General features: G+C 51.3%; 1 long non-coding RNA gene across 1 annotated transcript in view; it reads left to right on the top strand.

Annotated features, from left to right (window-relative positions):
• Positions 1–15,045, top strand: part of LOC142310718 (uncharacterized) — a 26,481-nt gene extending 11,436 nt beyond the window's left edge. The window contains exons 2-4 of the long non-coding RNA XR_012754209.1: positions 9,518–9,656; positions 13,934–13,985; positions 14,760–15,045. This is a non-coding gene — a long non-coding RNA (uncharacterized LOC142310718). The remainder of the gene's footprint in view (positions 1–9,517; positions 9,657–13,933; positions 13,986–14,759) is intronic.
• Positions 15,046–15,050: the final 5 nt, after the last annotated feature.

Genomic DNA, 15,050 nt, shown 5'->3' with positions numbered 1-15,050 from the left:
GATAGAGGGATAGATAGATAAGTGTGTGATAGATAAGGACTTGCCTCCTGTTACAATGTCTCCCTCTCCACAGATGCTGATGATGATCGGTTCGCTCTGTGTTGCGTTGCTAATTATTATTTTCGGTGAGTTTTATCTAAGGAAATTCTGGAATTTCCACAGACTGCCTCTTGTCTATTACGATTTCCTGCAGTCATTTTTCTCTCCTTCATCCATTCGTAGAATAATTTCTTATTTCTGTGGTGCGGAGTCTTCCACTAGGGGGAGCTCAGGAGCCGTCTGCATACAGGGATACAGTTTATCTGTCAGTGTAGGGGATTTGGAGCTGTGTATCAGTAAAGGAGACCTCCGAGTCCTACCTCCTCTATAAGAACGGATGATGGAAGTGATGCTGGTCCCGGTGGTCTTGTGACTCTTCATGTCACCTCTCTGCGTCTGTCCTCATTACATCACATGCCGCACACCTGACGTATCCCTGTCAGTCATCACTAATGATGTTATTACGGGACGTCGGCCGGGTCTAAGGCTCCATATCAAGTGCGCAAAACCCCCCACTGTGTGCACAGGCCGCGATACAAGGCTTTGTGGCCAATGTGCCTAATATGAACGTGCAGTCTTCCAGACCGCGCCGGGCGGGGGCTCCAGATCCTTGAAAAGCGGGCGGAGGGCATTTAATGGGGCTGAATATAGAAGCTCCTAGACACCCAGAAGTCAGAAATGTGAGATTAAAACAAGCAGCGTGCTCGGCGGATCAGGAGGGTAAATCCTAAATAATATGCACTATCCTCTTACTTCTGCAGGGCTTTGCCCGATTAGTTGGGACTTTTTAACTCCCAAAAAACTGTTTCAAACCCAATGAACCTTGAGGAGGAGGAGGACGGGCTGTAATTAAGGAATCTTATCAGCAATGCATCATGGGAAAATGTGTACACAAATTAGCTTCCATTAAGACAACAGTAGCTCCTGAGCTCCCTCTAGTGGTGACTCTGTGCAGGAGCGCTGCGCCTGTTCATTAACTGTTTCTCTTCCAGTCTATTGCTTCACATGAGGAGCAGCGACGTCATCTCCTGCAGCTGTATCCGATCGTGTGATACCCGAGGTGCTGACACTTCTCCCCAACTCTCATCTTGTCCCAGCTCTATCGTCGGCTCAGAAGATTGCATCTATTGGGAAATGTTCTGGGACTTTTTGCAGTTCATGATTGTGTCAATCTGTAATTGTGTACGGATGTACAAGGCAAAAAAAGAAGACAGCAAAGGATAGAGAAATGATAAGAATCAATAAAAGCATCAAGATAATTAAGAAAACAAAGTCCAAAGATTCCAGCGCAGAGCGGAAAGGACGCAAAATTACATTACTAATCCTGTACTGATCATAAGTTACCTCCTGTATCATACTCCAGAGCTGCACTCTCTATTCTGCTGGTGCAGTCACTGTGCACATACATTACTGATCCTGAGTTACATCCTATATTATACTCCAGAGCTGCACTCACTATTCTGCTGGTGCAGTCACTGTGTATGTGACGCCCTGGGCAAGCCAGGGGTCACAGGTCATTACACCACCACACCCTACACCCCAGTTAGGCACACCAAAGCTACCAAAATCCTTGTTGCCTTCCTCCAGGAGCTGGTGTTCACACCAGGGGGTGGGCCAGGCGGTTGGCTCCGCCCACCGAGGAGTTCACAGCTCTGGAGGCGGGAAAACCAGCGGTCCAGCTAGGGCAGTGAAAGTGAAAGGAAGCAAAGTGAAGTGGTAAAGGAGGACAGAAAGGTGACTGTTGTAAAGCCTGAAGTTGGTCCGGGTGTGTGCCCCGGGCCGAGAGACAGCAAGGTCAGCAGACGGCGGTGATAGTCCGCAGGGGTGACTGCTTGGGAGTTCCTGGAAGGACCGCGGACGGGTGGTGACCCGGCGGTCTGGAGCAGTGGACAAAGGACAGTCAGCACCAGGACAGGGGCCTCTCGGACCCCGGCAAGGCTAGGAGTCGCCATAAGTTGCCAAATCCGTCAGTGAAGGGGACGCAGATCCCCCAACAACCAAGTCCCGATTGAAGGCAACAGCCCAAACATTACAGTAGAGACACGCCACCGCCAGGGCACCAGTTTCTAAGGGCCAGCGCCTGCGGGCACAGAGTAGAGCTCCTCCGGTCCAGCTTGAAGCCGGGGAGCGGGTTACCGGTGGGAACCCATCGAAACCAACAAGAACATTAGGTGCAGGGAAAAGGGACATCACCGTCACCTACTGGGGAAGCAAGTGCAGCCGTCCGTGGGAACCGTCTTCCAGCCGTGTGGTTTACCGAGAACTGTGTCATCGTGTCAGGCTGAGTGAGTACCACAGTGCCGCAAGGCACAGCGCTGCCCCCGCGTCCCTGCGCCCACCAGGCCCTGCATCTCACACCTCATCACTGGGCCCCGGGATCACCAACCCCTACCCACGGAGGGGCAACACAACAACTGGCTGCTCCACATCACCACTCCCGGGATCCCCATATAGAGCAGCGGTGGTGAAATCACCACAACCGTGGGTGGCGTCACGGACAATAGACAATATCCCCACACCCAAATACCCCTTTCACTCACGGGCGAGGAGCGCCGCTCGAGAACCCCCCGGGATCCGGCCCACAGCTTGAGCCACCACTGAGCAGCAGCCGCCGGACCCGAGCAGAGGGGTGAGCGCAGTGCTGACACCCTCCTCCCCGCCCGCAACAACTTGGCATCATGAACAGGATCTTACCACTCTGCCGTTGGGTAGAGGTGCGCCTTGTGACCGCCGGAGGTATCCGGCTGAAAAATTTCAGAAGCCGCCATCTTTGGCGCAAAAGTCCCCGCTCAAGCGTCTTCTCGAGCAGCAGAGGCGCGAAGGCCAAAACCCCGCCCGATAGAGGAGTGGCGGAAGAGAAGCTAAGGGGGACGCGATGGTGGCTGGCTGCATGTGAGAGCAGCTATAAAAGCAGGGGACGCCAGGACTCTGCAGCGATATTGGGTTCCTGGAAGACCTCGTTACCAAGATGCAAAACCCCACTCGCAACGAGGAAGCCCCCGCGCCTGGCACGGCGACGTGGTTGAGGGACCGGACCGTCCCACTGAGTAACCGTCTGCAGGCCCACATGCAACTCCTCCTGGAGGAGTGGGAGACCGACATGGCGGACGTGGTGGCTGCTATGTGGAGACGCGAGGTTGAAGAGGAGTTGGAAGAGCGGGTAAGCGACCCACGCCCCTTGTATTCCTGAGGGATCGGCCGTTGGAGCTGAGGGGCCCGGCCGGCTTCGCTCACCCTGTCTCTCGCCCCGCTACCCGTGATAGCTGCTGCCGCCCCGCCATTAGGCCCGCTACCTGCCCAACCGGTAGCGATACCCTGCCCAGCCGCTCCGGCGGACCAGCCGGCTGCAGACGTCCGGGACGTCCCTGAAGTACACCAGGGGGAACCGCTAGAACCGCGGCCCCTTAACAGCATGGTGCCAGAAGTCCCAGTAGAGACTGTGCCAGACCCCGAGCCCGGGACCGTGGCCTGGATGAAGGGCCCCGGGTGATTCAGTTCCATCAGCGTCAGCAGGAACAAATCCTCCAGATGATGGAGCGGTGGACCAGCGAGGTGGAGATGCTGATTACAACAGTCCCGATGTACGGAGAGGGAATGGATGTAGCAGAGTCGACTGGTGACCCACGTCCCTATGTCCTACCAGGGACCGGCCGCTGCGGCTGAGGGGCCCGGCCTAGTTTCGGCCTATGCATCACCCTTGCCGTTACTTATGGGGCGCCTCAGTGTAAGCTCGCCTAATCTGCTGCTCCGTGCTACCGCAGAAGGGTCTGAAATGCTGGACGCTGGAGGCCAGGAGGCTGCGGCAGCTGGCGGCAACCCGCCTGACGCAGGAACAAGAGATGATGACTCCGGCCCCAGCCCCGGGTCCGCTGCTGAGTTTGAAGAGGCAAGTGAGCGTTCCCCGCTATGTAGGAGCCCCAGTGGTTTTCCATACCCCGGGTACCAGTGGAAATGGGTACCGGGTACCCCTGTCACAGCAGGCATGTCAGTGCATGTTGGATATGCTGGTGGAGGGGGATGGAGTTGCTCAAGCTGAAGCCGACTATCCGGAGTAGGGCAGCGGATGCCCGCTGCAACAGTCCCCGTTGGGACCAAAGTCTGAATAGTTGTTTTGTCTGAAAGTTTTGAAAAATGATAAGTGAAATGAAACCGAACAGTTACCAGATTATCAACCGTGATTAAGAGAAAACCGTCCGGAGCCGGCACCGTTGTCCCCGTGGGGACCGTTTAAAAAGTTGCATGGAGAACTTTCCATGGACAAGCCCGTGAACTTGCAGGGCAACCACAAACGTTAAGTGGAATGTAAATAAGTTGTTTGCCGTTACCGTTTCCACAATGCCGCCTCCGGAGAGGCAGGTTGGAGGGAGGGCCCGCAGTAGAGCCGGCTGGGGCCCAGCCACCACAGGAACCGGTGGCTACCCTCTGGAGGGGAAGGACAGATCCCGCTCGGGTAACTTGGTGCAGGACTGGGGTCAAGGGGTGCTGCCTGGGTTTTAGGGGCAGCATCAGGGCCAGGTTGCTTGGGTGGGAGAGAGCGGAAACCGTAACCGTAAACCGTTGCAACGTTCAAGAAATGTGCCTCCCGTTATGGGAAGAATTATTAAAAATGTAAATATGTTACCGTTTACTTTTATGCATTTTCAGAAAAATAAAACCGGTGTTGGACGGGCAGCCCGCGGACGGTCTGCATTTTGCTAAGGGGGAATGTGACGCCCTGGGCAAGCCAGGGGTCACAGGTCATTACACCACCACACCCTACACCCCAGTTAGGCACACCAAAGCTACCAAAATCCTTGTTGCCTTCCTCCAGGAGCTGGTGTTCACACCAGGGGGTGGGCCAGGCGGTTGGCTCCGCCCACCGAGGAGTTCACAGCTCTGGAGGCGGGAAAACCAGGCGGTCCAGCTAGGGCAATGAAAGTGAAAGGAAGCAAAGTGAAGTGGTAAAGGAGGACAGAAAGGTGACTGTTGTAAAGCCTGAAGTTGGTCTGGGTGTGTGCCCCGGGCCGAGAGACAGCAAGGTCAGCAGACGGCGGTGATAGTCCGCCGGGGTGACTGCTCGGGAGTTCCTGGAAGGACCGCGGACGGGTGGTGACCCGGCGGTCTGGAGCAGTGGACAAAGGACAGTCAGCACCAGGGCAGGGGCCTCTCGGACCCCGGCAAGGCTAGGAGTCGCCATAAGTTGCCAAATCCGTCAGTGAAGGGGACGCAGATCCCCCAACAACCAAGTCCCGATTGAAGGCAACAGCCCAAACATTACAGTAGAGACACCGCCACCGCCAGGGCACCAGTTTCTAAGGGCCAGCGCCTGCGGGCACAGAGTAGAGCTCCTCCGGTCCAGCTTGAAGCCGGGGAGCGGGTTACTGGTGGGAACCCATCGAAACCAACAAGAACATTAGGTGCAGGAAAAGGGACATCACCGTCACCTACTGGGGAAGCAAGTGCAGCCGTCCGTGGGAACCGTCTTTCCAGCCGTGTGGTTTACCGAGAACTGTGTCATCGTCTCAGGCTGAGTGAGTACCACAGTGCCGCAAGGAACGGCGCTGCCCCCGCGTCCCTGCGCCCACCAGGCCCTGCATCTCACACATCATCACCGGGCCCCGGGATCACCAACCCCTACCCACGGAGGGGCAACACAACAACTCGCTGCTATACGCCATCACCCCCGGGATCCCCATATAGAGCAGCGGTGGTGAAATCACCACAACCGTGGGTGGCGTCACGGACAATAGACAACATCCCAAAACCCAATCCCCTTTCACTCACGGGCGAGGAGCGCCGCTCGAGAACCCCCGGGATCCGGCCCACCGCTCGAGCCACCACTGAGCAGCAGCCGCCGGACCCGAGCAGAGGGGTGAGCGCAGTGCTGACACCCTCCTCCCCCGCCCGCGACATGTACATATATTACATTACTGATCCTGTGTTACCTCCTGTATTATACTCCAGAGCTGCACTCACTATTCTGCTGGTGCAGTCACTGTGTACATACATTACATTACTGATCCTGAGTTACCTCCTATATTATCGTCCAGAGCTGCACTCACTATTCTGCTGATGCAGTCACTGTGTACATACATTACATTACTGATCCTGAGTTACCTCCTATATTATCGTCCAGAGCTGCACTCACTATTCTGCTGATGCAGTCACTGTGTACATACATTACATTACTGATCCTGAGTTACCTCCTATATTATCGTCCAGAGCTGCACTCACTATTCTGCTGGTGCAGTCACTGTGTACATACATTACATTACTGATCCTGAGTTACCTCCTATATTATCGTCCAGAGCTGCACTCACTATTCTGCTGGTGCAGTCACTGTGTACATACATTACTGATCCTGTACTGATCTTGGGTTGCAGTCATTGTCGGTGTGTAGCAACAAGTTCACTCACAGTTTGAATTGGTAATCAGCATAATATTGTATACATGCCTTTTTGCATTAATGTGTCATTAAATGACCCTTACTGTGGTAGTGACAACAGAAGGCTACATTGATGTGAGATGAAAATCTCAAGAACGCTATCACTAGGCTCCGCCCACTGGACTCTTATGCAGTCAGACACTAGGGATATCAGTGAATAAAATGCTAGTTACTGAATGTTTTCCCACAAAATGTATCTGATCACTTCCTCCTGCCCTGTGACCTTCTGCCTGGAGCAGAACATGACCAGTTCCCTTTAAGAATTGGGGCCTGGTCAATGTTAATGTAATGTAGTGAAGTGATGATGCGCAGCTCTGGGCGTCCGGCCTGATCACCGGCTCTGCAGTCTGGGGTTGCGCTGCTCCAGGAGTGACGTCATCGCTGTGTATAAATCCGTCTGCAGAGGGAGAGATGGACACGACCTGCAGACACAGGCGGAGAGACGGAAGGGACGGAGGCGCAGGTCAGGGAGGTTAATGGGCGACTGAGGGAAAGGAACATTTAATTAATTCTGCTTGGCATTATCATTTATTTGTAATTACCCTTTGTAATGATTTTGCAATTTTTTTATTTTTAGATTTTTCCTTAAGGAGGAAATGTCACTTGCTGTAATTGCTTTTTTTTTTGTTATCTTGTGTAAATACTGCTCTTCTCCTGAATCTGAATCCGGCTTTGTGTTTCTTATGTTCCTGCTCCTCTCTGTTCATGAGATGTGGCCCCTTCTTCCCTATTTCAAAAGTTATTCTTGTTACCAAGTGAGTGTTGTCACGGGGTCTTCTCCCATATTACACAATCAAGAAAGCCAGAGATGGATAAACAATCCAAAGATCCTTTATTCCAAGCAAAATCAGATGGTCCATAAAATAATCCACCACACAGAGGGTAAAGTTGTCCAGAAACACGGATATAGTCCAGTAAACGATAAATGTCAAGGTCTCTCTGCGAAACCTCAGCTTCTCCCCTAGAGGATGAATCTTCCTGCTTCTCTTTTGAAGTTCTCAGCCAGACTGAATAATCTCCAGGTAAACAAAGAGAATGGGTGGATCCCAGGCCCCCTCCACCAGATCTAGGGACAAAAGCCCAGCAGGGGGTGATTGACCTGCAAACAGGACAATGTACACACAAGGAATACACAGAATGGACAGAGCACCACGCCTATAATATGAAGCTACACAAAATTATACACAACCCCCCATATTCCACTATCACAGGTGTGGCCCTCAACTCTTATCTTGAAGGCCAAGCCCACTTGGCTAATAAGAATAGATTTATATTCATGGAAGAAGATGCCATATCTCAGGAACGGAGAGGCCCAGGAACAAAAGAAAAACAGCGCCGGATTCAGGAGAAGAGCGGTAATTTCACTAAGTAAAAATAATATATCTTTAGGTTTTTATTTATTATTGACTTAATTTGATTGGTTTATTCTAATGTTATAGAAAGAATGGACAAGAATGCACTGAGGTGGTTTACTTTTATAATTATGTTTTAAGGTGAATGTACAAAGGAAAATCCAGGCATGTGCTCCTCCATCAGCAAACATGAAATCAGTGCAGCCTGTGAGGACTGAGGAGGAGGAGACCCTGTGTTACTTATATATTAGTCATGTCCCCTAACACATTTGTTGAAATAAAGTGATCAAACCCCTTCTCAAGTGGCCTCATCTCTAAATATCAGGAATAGGGTCCAAGCAGCTCCACTTCTAGTTTGGAGGACGTCATCAGGGCTGAATTTTCTGAGTGCTTATTATAGTAGTTAAAGGACCACCTCCATTTATTTAATTTGTTTTTATTGCATTTTCTGTTACTAATCGCTGATGTTTGCCGTTTGCAGCGCCACTCCGCTCCTCTCCTTTATCACGTGACCACAGTTGTCAGGTTCTCACAGGATCTTCTCTGTGGACTGGTCATCAATTTCTCAATATAAAGACCCCGTTACACGCAACGACGTATCTAACGATATATCGCCGGGGACACTGATTCCGTGACGCACATCCGCCATTGTTAGTGACGTCGTTGTGTGTGACAGCTATGAACGACCGTTAACGATGGAAAATACTCACCAAATCGTCCATCGTTGACACGTCGTTCATTTTCAAAAAATCGTTGATTGTTGAGGACGCAGGTTGTTCGTCGTTCCTGCGGCAGCACACATCGCTACGTGTGACACCTCAGGAATGACGAACTACAGCTTACCTGCGTCCGCCGTTAATGAGGAAGGAAGGAGGTGGGCCGGATGTTACATCCCCTCATCTCCGCCCCTCCGCTTCTATTGGGCGGCCGCTTAGTGACACCTTTGTGACGCCGTACGAACTGCCCTCTTAGAAAGGAGGCGGTTCCCCGGCCGCAGCGACGTTGCTAGGCAGGTAAGTCTGTGTGACGGCTCCTAACGATATTGTGCGCCACGGGCAGCGATTTGCCCGTGACACACCAACGACGGGGGCGGGTACTTTCTCCAGAGATATCGCTGCGTGTAAAGCCCCCTTTAAGTCTATGAGATTCAGAACAGCGAGTTAGAGCCACAATTACATGATACAGCAGAGGACCGGCGCAGCGCTGGAAACGGCAGAAGACAGCGACCGGTCAGTATTACAATGGATGCCCTCACTACACACACATTGGAGGGCCCAATACAAGAGATGTCAGAGAGGTCTTTTAAGCCCTTTGGGAAATGCTGTACTGGGCGGAACACAAGCGTAGAAATTTAGACCTCGGGAAGAAGCCGATATCTTCATTAATTGAAGTATATTATGTGCTTATTTTAGAGACGGACAGCCTCTTTAAGGAATGTTAGAAAACCTGCTGCAGTCTTCAAGAAAACTGCAACGTTATTCCTAACCTCACCCATAATATAATGCAGGAATAGTGTGAATCGCACATTAACACCTTGAATTCCAAGTCATAGTCTTTGTCTAAACATAATTAAGAGATTGTTCACCCGCCGCCCCTGTAGAAACTTTAGTAATTTTGCACAATTTTTCAAAAGAATGGAAAAAACCATTACTGTCCCAAATACACGGGTGTGAATTATTTCCTTCTCCATTGTGAACATTAGGAATGAAGAAGACATGCGAAACGTTATTGACCGAGATATCAACCCCTTAGAAGATGGAGCGTCTGCCGTAGACGTTCATGAGGACAAAAAGTGCAACAGTAGCAAGTACTATATGAAAATGGAAAAAAGGGGGAACAAGGTGGGTACCCCAAATGTTTGCCAGGCCAGTGTCCGCGAGATGTGTCTCATGGCTATATTTATTACCATATTCCAAGGTCGTAATCACCAGGAGAGTAATTATAGTGGGTGCAGGTGGACGGGCCCTGGTGTCTATGGGGCCCAAATATCCCATATGAGAAAACCAGACTCGTGACAGCTTGGGGTCCTGTTGAAGATTGGGCAACTTTTTGTTACGGCACTGGTCCTGGTGGGTTTTGCTCAGGTCAGTCAGAGCCATTGGGTCGTTAGTTTATTGAATGTGAATAGAAACTTTATCCAAATAATTTTGTTTTTCTACTAGAATCAAGGGGCTGCTATGGGGCCCAAAGCAAGTGGGGGCCCGGTCCTGTTTGGTCACATGCACTTTGCTACCAGAGGGTCAAAAAATTAGCATTGCACCTCTTTCAATATGAGCAGGGGGTTGAGTATTTAGTTACTAGGTCTCATTTTTATGTGTCTCCCCTTATATTTTCTGTACCCCCTTGGGGTGTGAAGGGGTTAATCATTGTATAAGGAAAAGTTATAAAAAAAAAGTATCTTTGGATCCAATTTTTCAGCTTTTTCTGCTTTCTGCCAGTGATTGCAGACACTTCTTATTCCATTCAGTCTCAGTCCTTCTCACAGATGTTGCGCTGAGGTTGGTTTTGCCATGCGGAGGGGATGATTCCGGTCTCTGCCGTCCCTGCACCCCCCCTCCTGGACGTCTTCTTCCTCATTACACCCCCCCTCATGGACGTCTTCTTCCTCATTACACCCCCCCTCCTGGATGTCTTCTCCCTCATTACATCCCCCCTCCTGGACGTCTTCTTCCTCATTACACCCCCCCCTCCTGGATGTCTTCTCCCTCATTACACCCCCCCTCCTGGACGTCTTCTTCCTCATTACACCTCCCCTCCTGGACATCTTCTTCCTCATTACACCCCCCCCCCCGACGTCTTCTCCCTCATTACACCCCCCTCTTGGATGTCTTCTCCCTCATTACATCCCCCTCCTGGACGTCTTCTCCCTCATTACACCCCTCCTCCTGAACATCTTCTCCCTCATTACATCCCCCCTCCTGGACTTCTCCCTCATTACACCCCCCCCTCCTGGACGTCTTCTCCCTCATTACATCCCCCCTCCTGGACGTCTTCTTCCTCATTACACCCCCCCTCCTGGACGTCTTCTCTCTCCTTACACCCCCCCTTCCTGGACGTCTTCTTCCTCATTACACCCCCCCCCCCTCCTGGACATCTTCTTCCTCATTACACCCCCCCTCCTGGACGTCTTCTCCCTCATTACAACCCCCCTCCTTGACATATTCCCCCTCATTACACCTCGTCTCTTGGACGTCTTTTCTCTCATTTCATCTCCCCTCCTGGACATCTTCTCCCTCATTACATCCCCCCTCCTGGACGTCTTCTCCCTCATTACACCCCCCCTCCTGGATGTCTTCTCCCTCATTACACCCCCTCTCCTGGACGTCTTCTCCCTCATTACACCCCCCTCCTGGACGTCTTCTTCCTCATTACACCTCCCCTCCTGGACATCTTCTTCCTCATTAAACCCCCTCCCCCAGACGTCTTCTCCCTCATTACACCCCCCTCTTGGATGTCTTCTCCCTCATTACATCCCCCCTCCTGGACGTCTTCTCCCTCATTACACCCCTCCTCCTGAACATCTTCTCCCTCATTACATCCCTCCTCCTGGACTTCTCCCTCATTACACCCCCCCTCCTGGACGTCTTCTCCCTCATTACATCCCCCCTCCTGGACGTCTTCTTCCTCATTACACCCCCCCCTCCTGGACGTCTTCTCTCTCCTTACACCCCCCCTTCCTGGACGTCTTCTTCCTCATTACACCCCCCCCTCCTGGACATCTTCTTCCTCATTACACCCCCCCCTCCTGGACGTCTTCTCCCTCATTACAACCCCCCTCCTTGACATATTCCCCCTCATTACACCTCGTCTCTTGGACGTCTTTTCTCTCATTTCATCTCCCCTCCTGGACATCTTCTCCCTCATTACATCCCCCCTCCTGGACGTCTTCTTCCTCATTACACCCCCCCCTCCTGGACGTCTTCTCCCTCATTACACTCCCCCCTCCTGGACGTCTTCTCCCTCATTACACCCCCCCCCCTGGACGTCTTCTCCCTCATTACATCCCCCCTCCTGGACATCTTTTCCCTCATTCCCCCCCCTCTTGGACGTCTTCTCCCTCATTACACTCCCCCTTCCTGGACGTCTTCTTCCTCATTACACCCCCCCTGGACGTCTTCTTCCTCATTACACCTCCCCTCCTGGACGTCTTCTTCCTCATTACACCTCACCTCCTGGACGTCTTCTTACTCATTACACCCCCCCTGGACGTCTTCTTCCTCATTACACCTCCCCTCCTGGACGTCTTCTTCCTCATTACACCTCACCTCCTGGACGTCTTCTTACTCATTACACCCCCCCCCTGGACGTCTTCTTCCTCATTACACCTCCCCTCCTGGACGTCTTCTTCCTCATTACACCTCACCTCCTGGACGTCTTCTTACTCATTACACCCCCCCTGGACGTCTTCTTCCTCATTACACCTCCCCTCCTGGACGTCTTCTTCCTCATTACACCTCACCTCCTGGACGTCTTCTTACTCATTACACCCCCCCCTGGACGTCTTCTTCCTCATTACACCTCGTCTCTTGGACGTTTTCTTCCTCATTACACTTCAGCTCCTGGACGTCTTCTCCCTCATTACACCTTGTCTCTTGGATGTCTTTTCTCTCATTACATCTCCCCTCCTGGACGTCTTCTCCCTCATTACATCCCCCTCCTGGACATCTTTTTCCTCATTACACCCCCCATCCTGGAGTCTTCTCCCTCATTACACACCCCCTTCCTGGACATCTTCTTCCTCATTACACCCCCCCCTCCTGGACGTCTTCTCCCTCATTACACCCCCCCTCCTGGAGGTCTTCTCCCTCATTACACCCCCCCTTCCTGGACGTCTTCTTCCTCATTACACCCCCCCCTCCTGGACGTCTTCTCCCTCATTACACCCCCCCCTTCCTGGACGTCTTCTTCCTCATTACAACCCCCCCCTCCTGGACGTCTTCTTCCTCATTACACCCCCCCCTCCTGGACGTCTTCTCCCTCATTACACCCCCCCTTCTGGACGTCTTCTCCCTCATTACACCCCTCCTCCTGAATGTCTTCTCCCTCATTACATCCCCCCTCCTGGACGTCTACTTCCTCATTACACCCCCCCTCATGGACGTCTTCTCCCTCATTACACCTCACCTCCTGGACGTCTTCTCCCTCATTACATCCCCCCTCCTGGACGTCTTCTCCCTCATTACACCCCCCCCTCCTGGACGTCTTCTCCCTCATTACAACCTCACCTCCTGGACGTCTTCTCCCTCATTACATCCCCCCTCCTGGACGTCTTCTCCCTCATTACACCTTGTCTCTTGGATGTCTTTTCTCTCATTACATCCCCCCTCCTGGACGTCTTCTCCCTCATTACACCCCCCCTCCTGGACGTCTTCTCCCTCATTACATCCCCCCCTCCTGGACGTCTTCTCCCTCATTACATCCCCCCTCCTGGACATCTTCTCCCTCATTACACCTTGTCTCTTGGATGTCTTTTCTCTCATTACATCTCCCCTCCTGGACGTCTTCCCCCTCATTACACCTCTCCTTCTGTATCCTATACTGCCGCCAGCAACCTGTCACCCCCGTTGCTGTCCTCCTCCTGGTAATATCAAGTCTGTGCTGTCCTGAATCTGTGATAGTAGAAGATAATTTCAGGTATCCACAACAGGTCCTGAGCAGCAAGTGCAATGAGGGCGTGTCATTTAAAGAAGCACTCACAGTGCAATGACCCGCCCCCAGTGCACTCCCAGCCTGATTTGCATGTGGCTTCTGTTTTAGATTTCTCATGACTGGCGCATCAGATCTCTCCAAAAAAGGTGTCATTATTTTAGTGGGGTCAATCACTTTTTACCAGTATATAACTACTTGCATATGTAAAGACGTACTGATTGGTTCCCCTTTAAGTGCCTTGGTTGGCAGTGCTATACACAAAAGTGATCGGGACCCATAGGAACATCAAAATGTATGAGACCAAGTAGTGCCGGGCCCCCCCTCTCCAGGAGCCCCATAGTCTCCCTCTGTGGGGCCGCCAGCCTTGCCCCAAATAATGAATACTGCCGCAATTCCTCCACTGGTGGCCGGATTGTGGAGACTTTTTGTGGACATTACGGATTGAGACTGTTAACCCTCTCCTCCCCAGGTGCTGATGATGATGGGACTGCTGTGTATTACACTGGTGATCATTATAACTGGTGAGTGCTTATAATATTCACACAATGGTCAACAACAACATGGCGGGTGGTGGTTGTACACGGGGTTTTAGGAACACTGGGGGTCATACAACCCCTCCCTATACTTAGTTTCTTGAGAAATGAACTATGTTATCATCCAGCCTGCAAACAACTTTGCCTCCTTTCTGGATGACAACCCCTTTAAGTAAAAGTAGTGTAAGTACACTAGACTTTCATAGCTTTACAGACTTATTTTAATCAATAAATGATGCAATTTTGTGATGTCCCTCTGTTATTCCTCCTGGAAATGTAGGATACTACCATTCCTCTTGTCGAAGGGGTGTGTCCTCACATATTCTGACACTATCCAATCAGGGCTTGCATTGTCAGACTGTCTGGAAGCATTTGCCAAGTTAGGCATTCATTTCCAGGAGGAGCAATGAAGGGACAAAATAAACATTTCATGTTTAATACGTGTATTTGCTAACATAGACTTATCAAACGGTGGCTCAGTGGTTAGCATTGCAGTCTTGCAGCGCTGGGGTCCTGGGGTTCAAATCCCACCAAGGACACCATCTGCAAGGAGTTTGTATGTTCTCCCCGTGTTTGCGTAGGTTTCCTCTGGGTTCTTCGTTTTCCTCCCACACTCCAAAGACATACAGATAGGGACTCTAGATTGTGAGCCCCAATGGGGACAGTGTTGCCATTGTATGTAAAGCTCTGGAATTAATAGCGCTATATAAATGAATAAAATTATTATTATTATCAAGATAGGAAGAGTTAATGCCTGTTCAGTTATTATTTCCCTTCTAGTCTATTACTTGACATAAGCGAGGACGCCGATTTCGTTATCTGGGAATTCTGCATTGGTCTATTCCCGAGATCTGGTACTGCCAAAGCTACTCCACCACGTCTACCTCCATCCTGGCATCGGCTGAGGAATGTGTCCGCTTTATACTCCACCTTATATTATCATGCATGTACAGAGAAGACAGGCGCCAACCTAACACCTTATCTTCCATTATCATGGCGCCACCTGCTGTTGGTAACGTGAAATTCATTGTATGAAAATTTATAATGACAGAA

This window comes from Anomaloglossus baeobatrachus, chromosome 5 (genome assembly GCF_048569485.1).
Source record: "Anomaloglossus baeobatrachus isolate aAnoBae1 chromosome 5, aAnoBae1.hap1, whole genome shotgun sequence".
Lineage (NCBI taxonomy): Eukaryota > Metazoa > Chordata > Amphibia > Anura > Aromobatidae > Anomaloglossus > Anomaloglossus baeobatrachus.
The sequence above is the reverse complement of the archived record's forward strand: the minus strand, read 5'-3'. Positions and strand labels throughout refer to the sequence as shown.